General features: G+C 41.9%; 1 long non-coding RNA gene across 3 annotated transcripts in view; it reads left to right on the plus strand.

Moving 5' to 3' along the window:
- Positions 1-19457, plus strand: part of LOC111092856 — a 134761-nt gene that overhangs the window by 77511 nt on the left and 37793 nt on the right. The window contains exon 1 of one of the 3 annotated variants that reach the window (XR_005355789.1): positions 14118-14198. The exons of the other annotated variants lie outside the window; for them this stretch is intronic. This is a non-coding gene — a long non-coding RNA (uncharacterized LOC111092856). Of the gene's footprint in view, positions 1-14117; positions 14199-19457 lie in introns of those variants that run through there. 3 annotated transcript variants of the gene reach the window in all.

Here is a 19457-nt window from a genome sequence, read left to right on the forward strand (position 1 = left end):
TGAGATCACTTTGTGCACATTTTGCTTGTTTGATGGTGTCTTCATCTCATGGGGGCAGGTACCTGGTCAACCTTGTTTCCTGGGATATCCTCAATGCTACGGCAGGCCTGGCTCAGGGGAGCAACTCAATAGACACTGAATGAATGAATGAATGAACGAATGAATGAATGAATGAGGTGAATTTGATCCTGATGGGTCTTTGAGCAAAGGCCCTGTTCTCAGACACATGAATTGGGTCATGGGGTGAGTGAAGTATAAGCTGAGGGTGGGAGTAATGGAAACCTCAGAAAGTTTACAAGATTTGAGAGTGAAAGAGAACAGTGACATTTCCAGAGTGGTAATAATTGCATGGAACCTCTGGGTGGACATGCCTGAAGGCAGGAGAATGCTTCCCAGACACTGAGAGCTCTGGGTTTAGCCCAGAGAGGTGATGGAACTGGCAGGCCTTGAGACTATGAACAGAACACTAGACAGGGATGAGGAAATCACACTGGGTGCTATCTTGGATGAGACCTGTGTCCCACTCCTCCCTAAGCCTTCCCACTACCTCTGCCCTTCTACCTCCCCCATCCAGATGAGCTGGGAGGGCAGAGCGGCCCTGATTCAACTGAAGTAAAGTTTATACCACTTGGTGAAATGAAGATCTACATTGAAACAGTTAAAAACCCAAACCCAAAAACCTTACATCTCTCACTCCTCTGTGGGTATGGACTGAAATTTGTATTCCTAACATGGACAGTGCTTCCCAGCTGTATCTCCACCTCTTTCTCTACCACTCATGGTTTGCGAGTAAGAGTGATTTTGTTATAGGAATAAATGTGGATCCACACTAATTTATTTCCAAAAAGTAATTAATTCACAAATGTCCGTAATTTGGCTCTTATTTGTCAGGTTACTCATTATGCCTGTTGCAACTGATTATGAAAATGTGTTCAAGACCTGCTGCTGTGATAGCGGGAAGAAAACGCCTGTTGTAATGGGGAGAGCCCTGGGCTCTGAATCACAAGGCCTGGGTTCTGGTTACAGCTGTGCCAGCTATTAGCTGTGGGCTCCTGGCAGGTTCCTTCCCCTCTCTGGGCTTCTGCCTTTTTCATCGGACGATTATGGGAATGAACCGGCTTGTCAATTATATGTGATTGTCATAACTGCACACCAGCTGCGCTGTTATTCATATAACGAGTTTTCTTCAGGTCAACTAAGAACTGGAATATTTCTGCTGTGTTGTTTGAGATCATCCAGTGTGAGAAGCATCAGGAAGGGGTGAACTTAAATGTCCTTTTTCTCTCTGACATCCTGGTCTGTGCCCTGTGACTTTCGGAGGGAGAGACGGGCCCACTTTCAAAGTTCCTGTGGGCAGATGGTCTATTGAACCCGCACCTGAACAATGGGGGAGCTGCCATCTATTGTTCCCAAGGAAGGCGGTAGCCACAGGTGACTGCTTGCAAATGGAGAGGTTCTTAGAGAATGTTTGACAACCTCACCTTTGTTAAGTGTTCCCCCAAGGGATTTCAGTTGGGTCCCGGTTTTCTTGTTTATATTTTACCTCTTCTAAAGTGCCACTTACCTTGGTGGTGTGATGCAAATGGAAATGCCTGGCATTGCAGCCTTGGGTTGAAAAAAAAAAAAAAAAAAAAAAGAAATGGAAACGAAGGCGAGGATTTGTCAGCTGTCCACTAGAGGGCAGCAGAGTAGTGAGAATCGGGATTCTCTGAGGCTTTGTACATTGAAGTGTTGACATGTGACTTGGCAATTGAATAATTTTTGATACTGTCCTGACACATAAACACCTAGAAGCAGGTTTTCAAAGGTTATTTGCGCACTAAAAGAGGAATTAACAAAACGAACTTGCATGCCAAAAGTAATTTTCAATATTCTACAAAGAACCGTGGCCTCATAATGAGATTGCTTTTAGAGAATATTCAGCTATCGTTAACTGGATATGTTAAACTTAACTGGCAAACATGCATTCAAAATAAATGAGGCTGAATGGACCTAAAAAATATAGATCTGGTGACTAATAAAAATTTCTGCTGGGATTGGGGGCTGGCCAACTCACCCAAAAGGAGCTATTTGCTTTTAAGTGATTTTTCTGTGTCTCTCAGACCTTGGTGCGCCCAGATATGCGATACTAACACAGTTAAACAATTGTACACATACTACATGGTTGTGTGTGTTATTGTGGCAATTTATTTTTTAAACTAGTACTCTACCTTCTGCAGAAAAAGTCAGCAAATTATCAGAGTTTATTCCCTTGACATTCTCACACCTTGAGAAATAGCCCATTTGTATTATCACAATTTGATATATTTCCCATTTACTGAGCTTCTTTGGCAAGTTGGCATTTTAATTTAATTATACTTTTTGCTAATGGTCTTTATTTTTCAGTGTCTGTGTGTAAAACGCCCGTGGGTTTGATTATCTCCCCCACCCCTTCCCAGCACCAAGCTGTAGTGCAAATTTATAAACTGACAAAATTCAGTGTAAAATTCAGGGGGTGAAATGAAGGAATTTGTAAAGAAATCGTGCCTGAACCACAAGGCATTTTCTTCACTTGAGGAGTGTGGCCCTGTCTTGCATGTTCTTAGTCCCCACCGTTGGTGTTGCTGACATTAACTTTAGCACAAAAGAAGGTGGGGCAAGTGCTTGGCAGGTCAGAAGAGGACAGAGACCACCAAGGGCTCAGACTCCTCCCAGGGTCTGTTCTCTTCCTCTGAGGATCTAGCAACAACCAGCAGTTGTAGGCGTTTCCTTGAATTCTTGGAGATGCTTGAAGCTTGTTGGGGATTTTCCCTTAAGAATAGTAATTGATTATGGAGGCATGCAGCTCTCCTTGAAGACTGCAGTCAGGATGGTCAAGTCTGGAGGAGGGCTTTCTCAGGGCTTCAGGGCTGTACTGGCATGCATTTAATAACAAAGATGAGCTGCTGAATGGTATACCCATGCATACTCAATTCACACAAGTGTGTGCACCCTATGTCCTTGAGGGTGCGATGTCACTGACTGTAAGATACACCACTGAGTCAATCATAACCTTTCAAAAAGAAGAAGAAGAAGAAGAAGAAGAAGAAGAAGAAGAAGAAGAAGACAAGAAGAAGAAGAAGACAAGAAGAAGAAGAAGAAGAAGACACTGTCAGATTAAACATACACATTGATTGTAGGGTGTAATCCAATTTCAGAAATGCAGAAAGGTAGAAAACAAGCTGATTTTAAAATCTTGGGAATTTAATGTGTATAATGTTGATAGATATATTTAAGGTAAAGTAGGCTTTCAATATGGGTCCCAAAGGGCCACAGCAACTTCTTACTAGACACATTTTTAAAGGCAAGGGAAACAAAGGCAAAAATGAACTATTGGGTCATCGTCAAGATAAAAAGCTTTTGCACAGCAAAGGAAACAGTCGACAAAACCAAAAGACAACCTACAGAATGGGAGAAGATATTTGCAAATGACATTATCAGATAAAGGGCTAGTATCCAAAATCTATAAAAACTTATCAAACTCAACACCTCCAAAACAAATAACACAATCAAGAAATGGGCAGAAGATAAGAACAGACGTTTCTCTAAAGAAGACCTACAAATGACCAATAGAAACATGAAAAAATGCTCAACATCACCCAGCATCAGGGAAATACAAATGAAACCCCCAATGAGATATCACCTCACACCAGTCAGAATGGCTAAAATGAATAAGTCAGGAAATGACAGATGTTGGTGAAGATGCAGAGAAAGGGGAACTCTCTTGCACTGTTGGTGAGAATGCCAGCTGGTGAAGCCACTCTGGAAAACATTACTGAGATTGAAAACAGAGCTACCCTATGAGCCAGCAATTGCACTGTTAGGTATTTACCCCAAAGGTACAGATGTAATGATCTGAAGGAGCACCTGCACCCCAATGTTCATAGCAGCAATGTCCACAATAGCCAAACTATGGAAAGAGCCTAGATGTCCATTGACAGATGAATGGATAAAGAAGATGTGGTGTATATATAAAATGGACTACTACTCAGCCATCAAAAAAAAAAAAAGAAATCTTGCCATTTGCAACAATGTGGATAGAAGTAGAGGATATTACGCTACGCAAAATAAGTCAATCAGAGAAAGACAATTATCATATGATCTCACTCAAATGTGGAATTTAAGAAATAAAACAGAGGATCATAGGGAAAAAGAGGAAAAAATAAAACAAGATGAAATCAGAGAGGGAGATAAATCATAAGAGGCTCTTAATCGTAGGAAACGAACTGAGGGTTGCTGGAGAGGAGGTGGGTGGGAGGTGGGGTAACAGGGTGATGGGCATTAAGGAGAGCATGTGATATAATGAGCACAGGGTGTTATATAAAGACCTATGAATCACTGACATCTACCTCTGAAACCAGTAATGTGTTATATGTTAAGTAATTGAATTTAAATTTAAAAACAAAAATAAAAAACCACACCAGTATGGATCCCGGAATACAGTTCAGCACCTGAAAACCTGTGTAACCATAGTCAAGTCGGTAATGTCCTGACTTCTAAATGGGAGAGCAGTCCTGGCTCTGTTTCACAGGGATGGAGGAATAAAAATGACGCACGTCTGTGGAAGTGCCCTGTATACTGTAAAGTGCTGGGCAAGTGTTCTTTCCTATTAGTGTATTTCAATGGATACGTGTTTTCTGTGTTTGTTTTGTTCTATTTTGTAGAACTCAGCTGAATTTTCCCCCAGGAATCTGATTCCCACCTGTCCACGTCATCCCCTTGTATTCTCACTCACCCACCCTGCCAGCTTGGATGATTTGCTTTATAGAAGAGTGTGGACAAGAACCAATTCATTTAATCAGTTTAGCAAAGTATGGGACAATCTATTTGCCTATTCTTGAAAAGATAACCATCTGCTCCTGCTGGGAAGGCTGAGGAAACCAGGGGAGTTCTAATGGTGGAGGATTTTCCATTAAAAGAGAGGGGTTGGGAGCTGGAGGAGGACACATGTGCATGTATCAGTCAAGATCCTGGTGACACCATCAAGGACCCTATGAACCTACGCTTTACACACCTCAGCGAGGGTGGGGGCAGGATCCCAGCCCCAGCAACTGTGCTGTCTCCAGCGATGGCAGGAAGGAAAGAAAGGGGTGCACAATGGAACAGAGCGTGTTAATTACCTCACCCGGGGGATCCTATAAAACATGATGCATATGTAAATTGATACAATGAATATGATTACTGCAGGATTTAATTTTCATGCAGAGGAGCAGAGGAGACGGGCTCAGATGCCACTCTCTTTGATCTTTGCCCTCTCTTCTACAAACCGTAAGTCCTGCTCTTGTCCAGCTGGTAGCATCTCTACAGGCTGGTGTCCTTGGAGTCAATGCAGTCCCTCCATTGACTCTCTAGTTGCTGCTCAGTTGCTTGCTTGAGCAAATGAAATCCTTTGGCACCACGAGAGATAGGACATAAAGTCAGAGAGGTAGATAGTGGAAGCCAAGGCATATAGAATGTCTGAGATCTTCAGGAAGGCTCTGAATCTCCCTGGCTATTTGTTGGTACAGAGAACTGGCAGGGTGGGCAGTGGAGACATGGGGAAGTATGGGCGCCAGGTAGTCAGAGATGGACAGGGGATGGGAGAGGACAGCAGTCATCAGATTCTGATATGTTTTCATTGATATGGGTGGGACAAAAAACCACCCAGAGCACAGAATGATGATGCCAAGGTTTTGGGTTGAGCAAATGGAAGAACCATATTGCCAGTTTTTTATATGGGGAAATATATAAATATATAAATATATAATATATATATATATATTTTTTAAATGCAAAGTGTAAACTTTGTACCAGTTGAAAGAGGAAACAAGTACTGTTCTGGATAGAGTAGTGTTGATGGACAGAGAACAGAGAATTCGAGACAAGATGTAGGAGAGATAAAGCATAAGAGAAAACAAACATAGGAACCGGTTCAAACTTTTGACAAATATTCAGCTACTCTAAGGCAGGCTGGATTCCACTTGATCTGGGATGACATATCCACTTAATTATTGATTAAAAAATTTTGTGCCTGTGCTGTCCCTTCATTCAGGCAGCCGTGAGCTCTTTGACAGCAGGATCCTCTCCGGTTCTTTGGCACACTGTAGTCATTCAGGTAACACACTCGTGAACTGTCTGGCTGGGGCAGCATGATCACCTGTACCTAACTGGTCTCCTTGGCTCACTTCCAGGTCTGCTTGGAAGGGTGAATAAGCAGAGAAGAAGACCCTTTTCTTGCTTTTGCTAGGTGGGACCTTCACCACCATCTTCCTTCATGTTTTTCGCGCTCAGAACAGCACATCTCTCATGTCTGCACACTCAGAAGATGCTTCATGGAATGGCATGGTGTCCTTGTCACTGTCTTTGTCTAGTCTGGGGGTCTAAGACAGAGAACAGTCTTGGCGTAGTTGTCACAGTAAGAAGTTTGTCCTCAGTGCTAGAAGTGTTAAAGAAAAGAAACAACAGGTGGTGGTCAACTGTGCTCAGCCTTTTTGTTTTTGTTTTTTTATTTTTGCACTTGGGGGACCCATATTCAGTGACTGAATGGTGGCAGATGGGCGAGTTAGACATAGGGTGTTATGGGAGACCCTCGTATATTTTACAAACCAAAGAAAATCCATGTCACTCCTCTGTTTTCTCTCATTGGGAAGATGTGGCAGTTGATTGGATATTGTAATTAGAACTGGTGGTACCTGTTGATTCAAGTGTATTTTTAGGTTGTGATTTTATTGTCCAATTCTTTTAATTCATGTATCACTGGCCCTGGTGTGCTTCTCTCACTTTACGGGGGTTAGTGGGGAAAACACACAGACTCTCCTTGGGTTTCACAATTCTTTGTTTGCCAGGGTTGGTTCCTCATCACTGACTTCCAGGGAGCCCTTCACACCCAGCATTTGGCCTGAAGGTATTTTGTGTATGTGGCAAGGAGCATCCTAGCCAGCTGCATCCTGACCCAAGCATCATCAGGGTCTTCACTTGCTGAGAGAATTGGGAGACACAGGAGGCAGCTTTCCTGGCAAGATAGGGACTGTCTGGTCCATGAAATCTTTGCTATTTGAACCTGGTGATTCCTGGGAATAAGAGGGAGATTTAAAAAACTACTCCTTGGGGCACCTGGATGGCTTAGTGATTGAGCACCTGCTTTTGGCTCAGATTGTGATCCTCCAGTCCTGCATTGGGCTCCCCGCAGGGAGCCTGCTTCTTCTGCTGCCTTTGTTTATGCCCCTCTGTGTCTCTCATGAATAAATAAAATCTTAAAAAAATAAAAATAGGCAGCCTGGGTGGCTTAGCGGTTTAGTGCTGCCTTCAGCCCAGGGCCTGATCCTGGAGTCCGGGATCGAGTCCCGAGTCAGACTCCCTGCATGGAGCCTGCTTCTCCCTCTGCCTGTGCCTCTGCCTCTCTCTGTGTGTCTCTCATGAATAAATAAATGGAATCATAAATAAATAAATAAATAAATAAATAAATAAATAAATAAATAAAAACAGCTACTCCTTTACTACTGGAGAAATCTGCCTCTGAAATGTGATGCACCCAGTTTTTTTTTTTTCTGGAACAGAGATAAAGGATCAAGAAGAGACAGAGTCTATTTCCTGGGGACCTCAGCCACACCTTTGTGCCTTAAAAGATATTCAGCACACAAATGTCTTTACTATACAAACCCTATAGTTATTGTTATGGATTGAATCATGTAGCCCCAAAATGATTTGCTGGAGTCCCAGTACCTTAGAATGTCAGCTTTTTGGATATAGGGTCTTTATAAGGGTAATCAAGTTAGAATAGGGACACGAGGGTGGGCCTTAATCTGCTGTGACTAGAATCTTTATAAAAAGAGGGAATTTGGGCACACACAGACACGCACATAGGGAAGACAATGAAAAGAGACATAGGGAGAAAATGGCCAGTTACAAGTTAGGAAGAGAGACCTAGATCCTTCCCTCATGGCCCTGAAAGGGAAGCAACCTTTCTGAAACCTTGATGTTAGACTCCCAGCCTCCAGAACTGTGAGACAATGCATTTCTGTTTAAGCTGCTCAGGCCCAGTCTGTAGTCCTTTGTTATGGCAGCCCTAGCAAGCGAATATAGTTACCTAAGGCATTAATTACATTTTCGATCATTCCATTGACTTCTTCTAGTGTATATCCATTGGTTGGCTAATGTAGTCTTCCATTACATAGGCAACAGAGCCTGTGGTTACTTCTAAATACAAATGAAATACACTACATAGGATGGTTTGTAATGATTCTGTGGATGAGCAATTTGGGCTGGGCTCAGTTAAGTATTTTTCTACTGGTCTTAACTAGAGTCACTCAGTTGATTTCAGTCACCGTGGCTCAGTCTTGGGTGGAAAGTTTAAGATGATTTAACTCATAAGACTGGTGGTTGGTATTGGCTAGGACAGCTGGAATGGTTGTTACAGCTGGATGACCATATGACCTGCCTTCTTCAAGGACATCTTCCTTCAAGGCCTAGGTGTCTTTGCATGACAGTTGTAGGGTTACAAGAGCTTTATACACATTCTTAATGATTTCCTTAGGATGGTTTTCCAGAAGTGAATAGGTCAAAGAGCATGCAGAGTTTTAAGGCTTTGCCTGGGTCTTACCAAGAACGCATGTTCTTTTAATAGATACTATGCCCAGGTATTATCTGTATAGTGATTTTCTTTTTGTTCATGTTTTTATAACCCACATGCATATGTAGGGAAAAAAAAAGCCATACTCTCTACCTGACTGCATTCAATCAATTCCTAAATTAAGTAGTGCAAGTGGAAATGTAATTCAGTACACACATCCCTCAGGAGCAAGCAGACTACAGATTCGTTAAGTGGGCTTCGTCCCCCGTTATTAAACATATCCCGATTTTCCTAGCTGAAGAAGGGAATGGGACAAACATTTTTTACTTTAATTAAATTACTGTAGTATTGAAACCAAACGACTTGTCTATAATTTCCTTTGTTCAGGAAAACCATGAATTTCTTTAATTTCTACATATGTCCCAATAACTAGAGCCCTTATTCATTTAAGATCCAAGAAGACCTGCTTATTTAAAAATCTGGCTGCCATTTTGTTCCAAGAGCTGCAACAGAGCACTACTCAACCTTATATCTATCTAGGTGTTTTCCATTAGTGCGCCAGACCGGGTCAAAGTCAGTATGGTGCCAGAGAAGCAAGCTTCAGAGACAATGCTTTCTTACATCTAAGAGCTGCATAAATAACCATGCCCATCTGCTTGTAGCACAGACACTTAAAGGGGAAGGACAAACACAAAGTCAATAGAAGAGTTTCTTGGCAATTTTCTCCAGATAGTCAACTTCTCCCAAATTATCTTTCAAGAGAGACAGACAGACATAGGCTAAATATTGTCACATTTCCATGTCATTTATCAGTCAGTAAGAATTAAAAAAAATCTTAACCTCTAAAATGGGTTCTGAAATCTAAGTCTTTTGATAAAAGTTCTGAAAACTGAGCTCAGCAATCTTTTCATCCCATAGTAGGGTGGCAATGAGGTTAGGAAAGCAAGGATGTGTTTCTTTGGTTTCTGGATGATTGCTTCTTGAGGACCTATATACCAAACTATATTTTGAACTAACCTTCCTTTCTTTATGTTTTCATAGAATTGAATATATTTGTCTCCTCACTGGTAGGCAAAGGCTAAGGCAAACAAAGAGACAGAAAATACACTTCACCCCAAACCCTTTATTAAATTTACCTTTAAAGTCACATTGGTGTCTTTCGTCAGTATAAGGCTTTGAAATAGTCTAAGCATTGTGGTCACAGAGACATAAGTCCCAGTACAAGTTCAGCCATGTACCAGTGATGTGACAGGCTAATCACGCTCTGAGTCTCAGGTGTACTCACCTTCAGGAATGAGAAACTGATCTTCTTTTTGAAGCGGCTGTGATAGTGTGGATTGATTGCAATTGTATATAAGGCAAGTGACACCAAGCTGGGCACATAATACATTTGAGTTAATAATTATCCTTATTGGTATGTTATTTCATTATACTATGTCCTGTGTGTAACTAAATCAGATGTTACTGTTTTCACTTTAGGGACAATAAAACAGAAAATGGAAAGAATCTCCCAGGTTTGTCTTGCCAGTTCCAGAAAGCCAAACAGAATCTAACCCCACACAACAATGCTAGCAATGACTTTCATACAGTGGATCAGCCTAATGAGGCTGAAATGACCAAGACTTCTTTGAGCTGAAACACAGCATATTTAGTTTTGTTTTTACATTCATAATGAAGATAAGCAAGATGCTGAATTTAAGAAAGCATCCCTTGTTTCTCACTACTATTGATATTGGCTATAAGATTCAAAGTCAGTTTTGGGATACTGGCCTCCACCATATCATAAGTCCACTGTCATCTATTCTGGCTTTTTATTTATTATTTTAAAAAATTTTTTAAATTGTATTTATTTATTCATGAGAGACACACAGAGAGAGGCAGAGACATAGACAGAGAGAGAAGCAGGCTCTATGTAGGAAGCCCGATGTGGGACTCCATCCTGGGACTCCAGGTTCACACCCTGAGCCAAAGGCAGACGCTCAACTGCTGAGCCACCCAGGCATCCCCGGTTTTCTATTTTTTATTTTTTTTAATTTTTAAGTAATCTCTACACGCAGCATGGGGCTCAAACTCACAACCCTAAAATCAAGTCACATGCTCTAGACTGAGCCAGCTGGGTGTCCCTACTTTGGTTCTTCTTGAATGATCATCCTAGTGTGCAGCCCCCAATAGACCAGGTACAACATTTTTACCCATTCCATGTTTATAGCCTGATCCAGTTTGTTCATCTCAGCTAGATTGGCCTATGTGATAAATCTGTTTACAAGAGTACAATGATTAAAATTTTAGATTCTCAGTGGAAGTGGTGGTATATTGGGTTAGGCTGGTGACTATACTTAAGAATATCTGCTCCTAATTCAAACACTGGTCCTTTTCTTTTATAAAATCAGAACAAATGTGAAAACAGACACCTGACTCCATTCCCAAATGCACCAAACAGTTCGGGATGGTTTGTCCTCTTATTGCCTGATGGGTCTTCTTCAGCATGGGTGTTCTTAACCAGTTGACTCTTGTTAGCCAAGCCTTCTGACTTTACACAACCACTCTCCATCCAAAAGAAGTGAATCTGTCCTTTTGTTTATGGAATAAACCACTCAGGAGCTCATGAGGAGAGAGCGGGAGAGGAGAGCTGAGTTGATGGAAGGCAGGAGGGAAGTAGTACAAGGCAAGTGTGGCTTCATGAGATGACTTTATCCCCCAGAGACATGCTTTCTGACTCTAAGATGCGGCACATTTCATCAAAAACCAAAGTAGTGGGATCCCTGGGTGGCGCAGCGGTTTGGCGCCTGCCTTTGGCCCAGGGCGCGATCCTGGAGACCCGGGATCGAATCCCACGTCGGGCTCCCGGTGCATGGAGCCGGCTTCTCCCTCTGCCTGTGTCTCTGCCTCTCTCTCTCTCTGGGTGTGACTATCATAAAAAAAAAAAACACAAAACCAAAGTAGTATCCTAATATAGTTCATTGCAAGTTCGAAATGAAATCTTAAAAAAGTAGTATGCATTACTGGGGTGTCCATGCTGAAGGGGACATGTTGTTCAGTGGGAGAAGAGTAAAGTAGTTGGTCAAAATATGTATCTTGGGGAAGAGGAAGTATGGGGGTTTTTCCACAAGTTAATGGCTAGGCAAGGGGCTCTTAGTGATCCTTCTTAGCTAAACTCCTGTATACTAGTTCTGTACACTACTGACACAGACACTGCTAGTACCCCAGATCCCCCCTTCCTTACAAAAACCATGGCATATTTCCAGATCCTTGGTGTGCTCTGTTATAATTATTCACTATATCGGACTGCCAGCTGCTTGAGGTGAGCGTGTTACTCAGTGGTAATCAATGAAACCTAAACCAAGAAGCTTGTGGAAAGCCTTTTCTTCCTTTCTTTTTTTATTTTAATTTTAACTTTTTTTTTAGCTTTTTCTTTCTTGATAGCAGTGTTGTCCTTCTAGCTTCTCTTTGTTTTCTTCCTGCCTACAATAATGCTCAGGTCGAGCTGCTAGTGGATAGCAGCCATGAGGTGATACGCGTAGGGGTAAATGCCTTGTAAGAGAGGGCAGAGTTACCTAAAAGCAAAGACCCCAGCCACCATACTGAGCCACATCCTAGCTCTGAGGAGCAGTGCTTCGTTGCTGAAACTAAGTACATTCCCAACCAAGACAATTGATGACATCAAGCAATAACTGCATTCGTTAGGGAAAGAAAAGCTGCTGTGAACAACTGCCAAACATCAGTGCCTTTAGAGTAAAAGCTATTTCTCACTCACATAAAATCTCAAACTAGTATTTTTTTTGATCAGCACAGAACTCTTCTTTATAAACAGTGATTCGAAGGTACTACTGTCTTTTCCTGTCTGGTGGCTCTGCCATCCTCAACACAGGGCTCTCAAAGTCACCCTGTTTGTGGACTTCAGCTTGAAGAGTGGGAGGAGGGAGAGTGTTGTGGGGTGAGGTGGGGAGCCCTGGGAGGGTGTGTACCAGTCCTGAAGGTGGCACCTGTTTCCTCTCCTTTCTTTCCATGGACCAGACTCAGTCTTTCATCATCAGTAACTACATGTGAGGCTGCTAATGCCGTGCAGGGGTGTGCCGAGGAGGGAGAGAAGATGGATTTCGTGACATCCTAATTGGCATCTGTGGCAACCACCAGAACTACACACAGTCTGTCTTTGCTTCATCCTAGGGGTGTTGCCTTGGAGTCCTGAGGGATGAGTTGGCGCCTCATTTTTCATCATGGTGATTTACAGTCCTCCTGGTCTTTCCTTGGTATTCAGATGATGAGATGTGAATATAGATAATCACCCAGGTCTGTGGCTTTTCTTCAGCTGATGAGGAAGGAGAGAAGGTGGGGGAGGATGGCAGGGTCTGGATATTAATTTCCCTGTTTGACTGAGGGTAAGCAGGATGTGGGGGAAGAGAGGAATAAAAATTATTTAAATTTCTCAACTTTCAGAACCACAAACCGTATCTCATAAAATTACAAAGAGGATATAAGCGACAACTATTTGTTTGGCCAGGATTCTTCGTTAATGTTCTTTCTGGAAAGAGGGTGGGGTGTAGTGGTTAGAAACTCAGCCTTGGGTTCTGAATTCTGGCTGCACTACTTAGTGGTTCGGAGTCTTTGGTCAAATTTCTTAGTCACTCTGAGCCTCGGTTTCTTTATCTGTGAAAAGGAGTTAGTAAAGCAGTTGCCTCGTAGGGAAGTTGAGAGCACTGAATGAGATGAAAGATATAAAGCTCTCAGTAGAGTGAGCATTTGATAGACATCAGCTGATGACGACGATTTGGAGTGAGTTTAACACTTGATATAGCTTGGGAAACACCTAAATGCCAAAAGTCAACCTAGCACTTTCTTATTTTCAATTTTCTTTTATTGCGGTAAGGACACTCAACATGAGATCTACCCTCTGAACTAATTTCTAAGTGCATGATATTGTCAATATAGGCGTAATGTGGTACAGCAGCTCTCGAGAGCTTCTTCATCCTGGGTGATGGAAACTTTATGCCCATTGATAAGCACCTCCCCGTTTCTCCTTCTTCCCAGCCCCTGGCAACCATCATTTCACTCTTGGAATCTATGTATTTGACTATTTTTGATACATCGTATAGAATCCTGCAGTATTTGCCCTTCTGTGACTGGCTTATTTCACTAGGATAATATCCTCAATGCCTACCCATGCTGTTGCAGGTGCAAATTTTCCTTCTTTTTAAAAGTTTCATTGTTTTCCATTGTGTATATATTCCACATTTCCTTTTTTCATTCCTCTGTCAATGGACATTTATTGATTGATTGATTTCTTTTGAAAAGATTTTATTTATTCATGAGAGACACAAAGAGAGACGTAGAAACATAGGCAGAGGGGGAGCCCAATCTGGGACTCCATCCCAGGATTCTGGGATCACACCCTGAGCCAAAGGCAGATGCTCAGCCACTGAGCCACCCAGGGGTCCCTGTCAATGGACATTTAGGTTATGTCCATGTATTGGCTAATGTGAATAATACTGTAATGAACATGGGAATGCTAGTATCACTTGTAGATCCTGATTTCAGATCTTTTTTTTTCCCCAGTTCTTTTGTTAAGTGCTCAGAAGTGGGTTTGCAATCAAAGGCTTTTGCACAGCAAAGGAAACTATCAACGAGAAAAAAGGTAACCTAGAGAATGGGAGAAAAGACCTTGCACAACATATATCTGACAAAGGGTAAATCTCCAAAAACAATATAAGGAACTCCTCCTACTTGATAGCAAGAAATAAAATAAAACAAAATTAATAAACAACAAATACCTACATGAAAAAATGGACTAAGGGCTTGAATAGATTTTTTTTTCCAAATGTGATGGCCAGCAAGCTATATGAAAAAATCCCCAATGTCACTAATCACCCAGGGAATGCAAATCAAAAGCACAGTGAAATATCACCTTATGCTTGTCAGCATGGCTATTATCAAAAACAAAAACAAAACAAACAAAAGACAAATGTTAATGAATGTGGAGAAATTGGAACCCTTGCACACTGTGGGTGGGAATGTAGAAGGGTGCAGTTGCTCTGGAAAACAGTATGGTGGTTTCTCAAAAAGTTAAAAATAGAAGTACCCTAGGGTCCAACAATCCCACTTCTGGGTATTTAACCAAAAGTATTATTATTATTATTAAAGAATGACAGTTCCTCAGCTTGGAGTGTCCAGAGAAAGCCTCTAGATGGTGCTGAAACAGAATCAGCTTGGTACTCCATCTGAGAAGCTCAGACATACAGTTGTTTATCATTTCTCCCAAGCCAGGAACCTCACAAGTCAAAACCATAGCTGTATTGGATGAGGTCATCTGGAAAACTCCCCTCTCCACCTCTGTGAGTCCCTGTGTCTTTGGAGTTGGGATTGTTGGCCATTCTTTCGCTGCTCCCTAAAACGCTATCAACTTCCAACCTAATTTAAATCCAATGAGACAGCATATGTTAAGTACACACAGTATTGCTTAATATACATTAAATGCTCAGTAAGTGCAAATTTCCCTTTATTTTCTCTAACAGGCAAAGAGTACTTCCTTCTACTACTTTCCTCTTTAGCATGGTCAGTGGGCAGCAAACTTTGAAAATCTCTATATTTGCTTAGTAAAAGTTTGAGGTAGGCAAAGTTTGCTTCATCTATTGACTTGAAAGGCTGTTGGATGTAGAGATTTCAAGTCTGAGCTCTGGACTCAGACAAGCTTGGGTTGAAAATCCAGCCCATGCAGGAGCTATGTGATCTCCATCATGTTATTTCCTATCATTTGTAAAAATATGGATGATGATACATCTCTTATTTGAGGGAATTACTGCTGAATGCCTAGCACATGTAGACATCCAATACATGCCACTTCCTTTCTCCTTATTAAAAAAATATCCATTAACCCCCCAACTTGTCCCTGTGTTGCATTTTTCAGCATGAGCCGTCCCTAATGCCCTGGCTTTGGTTGGGGCATCAACAGGATGCTTTGTCTTCCATCAATACCAATCTTCTTGCTCCCTTTTTCTTAGGACCCTGTTTTCTTTTCTAAATGTGATAGGTTAATTGTATAAACTAAACACAGCCGGGGTGAGCTAGCCAACTAGGCTCCCTAAGCTAGTTAGTGGTGGTTAGAGGCTAACCGACGTGTGAGTTCTCTCTGACCAGCTGAGTTATCTAAGACAAGGTGTCTCTCAGCACCAGCTCCTTGTCAGTAATATAAAGAGGTAGACTGAATCCTTTCCACTGGGCCCTTTTGCGCTTCGTCTATGCTCTTGATGAGGGCAAATGTGGCTACTGTGGGCAGCCAGAGAGGCCATGAGACCATGTGTCCTTCCTAGAGGTGGGAGTGGGCCTTGGCTACCCTCCTACTTATGTATTTGACGATTTTCTCAATCTTCATGGAGGAGCTGGCCCAGTTTGATGGATGAAAACAGAAATTGCCTGCATTGCATAGTCCATTGCAATGTGGGACTAAGAAATATGAATGTTTTGGGAAAGCTGATAGTTTAGGCCTCTTTAGTATAGACAGTGCATGTGTGAGAACTTGATTTATTACAAAATTTTAAAAATTATAAATATACTATCCATATACCTCTGCCTTCATATTCAGATGAAGGACCTATTAAGGTCCTAAAAATGACATTTCTTTAAATTATTTTCATTAAAAATACAGATAAGCAAGAAGAAAAACATTAAAAAATCATTCACAATTTCACTACCAATGTAAATTCCAATGATCCAAAAAGTAGAAGTATGTGTGTACAGTTAGCAAGTGTAAACAGGTCAGAAAGGAACATGATGAAAAGAGAAATCCCTTCCCCAAGCCCTTTTGACTACTGCTAGCAGTTTGCTACAATTCTTCTGGAAACATTTTATGTATTTGCCAATATACACATGTGTATGTGCACATACACACACAATTAATTTCAGGAAAGGAATTTAACATATTTTTATTTCTGTTGAATATAAAATTGTGTTTTGACTTTTCACATTTTTTTTTGTTACTCCAAACAAAAAAATCTATGGATGTTGGTTGCTTATAGCCACCAATGTAAAGTAATTTATGTGGGTGTACTTACTGAGTTTTGTTCAAACTGCCTGTAAAGTTTCTTTATCTAGCCTTTATGGTGGTGAAATTTTTTAGTATCCCTTGTCCTCTCTTAAGTTCTCTTTTGCAATTTTCTAAATCAGACGTCTTCTTGGGAGGCATATTAAAAGGGTTTAAAATTTGGATAATAAAATAAATTGCTCATTTCCTGTAAACAGCATTCCAGCATGCATTATTCAGTTTCAGAATTATCCTGATTGCAACTGCTGACTTCAGGCAGCTATGGCTTCTCTGCTCTTGGGCTTGGTGACATAGTAGTTATATTTTTGGGGAAAAAAAATCAGTGGTGTTTTCAGAGAGGATTTTTGTTTGTTTTGTTGTATTTTGTTTTAATCCCCAACTATGGGAACTGTCTACTTTTGTGAGACCAATTTATGTTTTGTCAGTTCTGTAAGGAGTCGCATGTGGAACTTTGAATTAACTGGAAACCACGTTGGCAATCAATATATATGGTGTTTTCAAGCCCGCTTGCAGAAGGCCAGCAATGGCAGCTGCATTGTTGACCTGACCTTAATCAGAGTCTCCTTAAGTGCTGGAGCAACTGATGCATATTTTCTTCGATTCTGTAGGGACAGGGTGAATAGGATTTTTAGAAGTTCTTGGAAGCATCCAGATTGCTCTGGGAGCAAGCGTAGAACGGAACAGAAGAAGGGGATATATGTGTTCTCCACTTGGGAGACGATAAAAGCAGGACCTGCAAAGATAATCTCAAATAACAGCACAATTGGTGCTAAGATTCTGCTCTCATAGAACTGCAATGTGATAGTGATTTTCACACTTGTCACCCTCGAACCATCTCTGATCACCCTGAGATGTGTCCTCTCAAGAGGGGGATGGAAGAAGAGAACTGTCATGTTAACTCTGAGAAACACTAGAAACACAAACCGTGTTATATAAAATTATGAACCAGTTCATAAAATCATCATAACTGACCAGCACCATGTGAAGTTTCTGAAATGGGCCTTCAGATTGGGTGCAAGGCAAAGGTAATGAAGGGACTTTACAGAGATGACTCACAAGGGCCTCCACTTTTTATTAGACTCATTTTGCTAATCCCGAAAATTAAGGAATTCCAGGTGTATGGAGCCAAGTATGCAAATGACTTCCTTCCGCCTCGCTGCTGATTTCATAAAAGGTTCTCAAACAGAGAAATAAAACACACAGAATGGGAAAGCTTTATGGCACAGTCGAGAATATTGTGCCTTTAAATAGTTCAGACAAGCAGTGCGTGCTGTAAATTTGCCACAGAGACAAATTTGTGCAAAGCTATAAAAAGAGCAAAAGTGAAGCTGAAAGAAGGCTGAGGTGGGGAGGCGGCAGGGAGAACTCTCGAGGCCTGGTGGTGGCCAAGGCCATGTTGATTCAGCTGAGCTGGCCTCCGGGGGAGAGCCGGTAGGGAGCACTGTGAACAGAGTGGGCTCGTCAGGCAGAGAAACAGATGGAGAAGGAAACATGGAGACGTTTTTATTGAGCCGGGGCTGAAAGCACTGCATTTTCCTGGTGTTCTAGGTGTAGGGATGGGTGTAGGGATAACCCGAAGACCAAAGCCAGCCACTCACCAGTTTTCCTATGGCTCAAGACCATAAGAATAGTTCTTGCGTCTTCAAGCAGTTGAGAACAAACTAACAAAAGCATAATATTGCATTTCATGGCATGTGAAAATTATATGAAATTGAAACTTCAGTGTCTGTAAATAAAGTTTCCCTGAAACGTAGGGTATGTGATCTCTAGTTGCTTTATGTGACAATGACAAAGTTGAGTAGTCGCAACAGAACTGTGCAGTCTGCAAAGGCCAACATACATACTATCTAGCCTTTTGCAGAAAAGGTTGGAAGATGCTCCTGTTCTAAATCAGTGGTTCTCAAAGTGGGGGCTGCAGAAAGTATTAACATCAGCTGGGAAGGTGTTAGAAATGCAACATCTCTTGGGGCAGCCCGGGTGGCTCAGTGGTTTAGCGCCGCCTTCAGCCCAGGGTGTGATCCTGGAGACCCGGGATCGAGTCCCATGTCGGGCTCCCTGCATGGAGCCTGCTTCTCCCTCTGCCTGTGTCTCTGCCTCTCTCTCTTTCTCTCTCTCTTTGTGTGTCTCTCATGAATAAATAAATAAAAATCTTAAAAAAAAGAAAAGGAAAAGAAATGCAACATTTCAAGTAACACCTAGATCTACTAAGTATGAGCCTCGAGGGCAAGGGCCCAGAAATCTGTGTTTTAACAAGCTCTCCTCCTCCTCTCCCCCCTGATAATTCTGCTGCACACTCAAGTTTGAGAACCACTCCTGGAGTACCTCTAGGGCGAGAGCCTAATGGGGCACTGGATGTTAAATCCCCACAAGAATGGACAACAGGGTCTCTATGGATGTGGGAAGTCTTCTGCAGGGAGAGTTACCGGTGCTCCGGGCTGTCACCTGACTGCTTGCTCTGGTTAAGCACAGCAGGAGGACCAGATACTGTTGGAGGGCCAACCACTCCACACATACAGGCAGCAGGCACGACTGTTCTTTCCCATTTTACAGATGGGACAATAGATAACTTGGCCAAAGTCACCCGAGTGGAAGAAACAGCCTTCAACTATGGGGTCCGTGTGACCTCAATGTTTGAGCTCAATGTTTCCCTGTCCTTTGGAAGCTTTGAATGAAACGTACTTACAAATTCTGTAGGGTCTCAATTTGTTTCAGGCTAAGGAATTACTGGGATCTGGTGCCTTGGGTTTTGGAATTCACACCCTGCTAAGCATGGTGTCTGCTCCCAGAGCTAGCGTTATGGAGAGAATCATTTTGCAAAATGCAGGGAAATCAGTGGTCTCTTCGGGAAAATGTCTG

The sequence above is a fragment of the Canis lupus genome, chromosome 2, assembly GCF_011100685.1.
Source record: "Canis lupus familiaris isolate Mischka breed German Shepherd chromosome 2, alternate assembly UU_Cfam_GSD_1.0, whole genome shotgun sequence".
In the NCBI taxonomy this organism is placed as follows: Eukaryota; Metazoa; Chordata; class Mammalia; order Carnivora; family Canidae; genus Canis; species Canis lupus.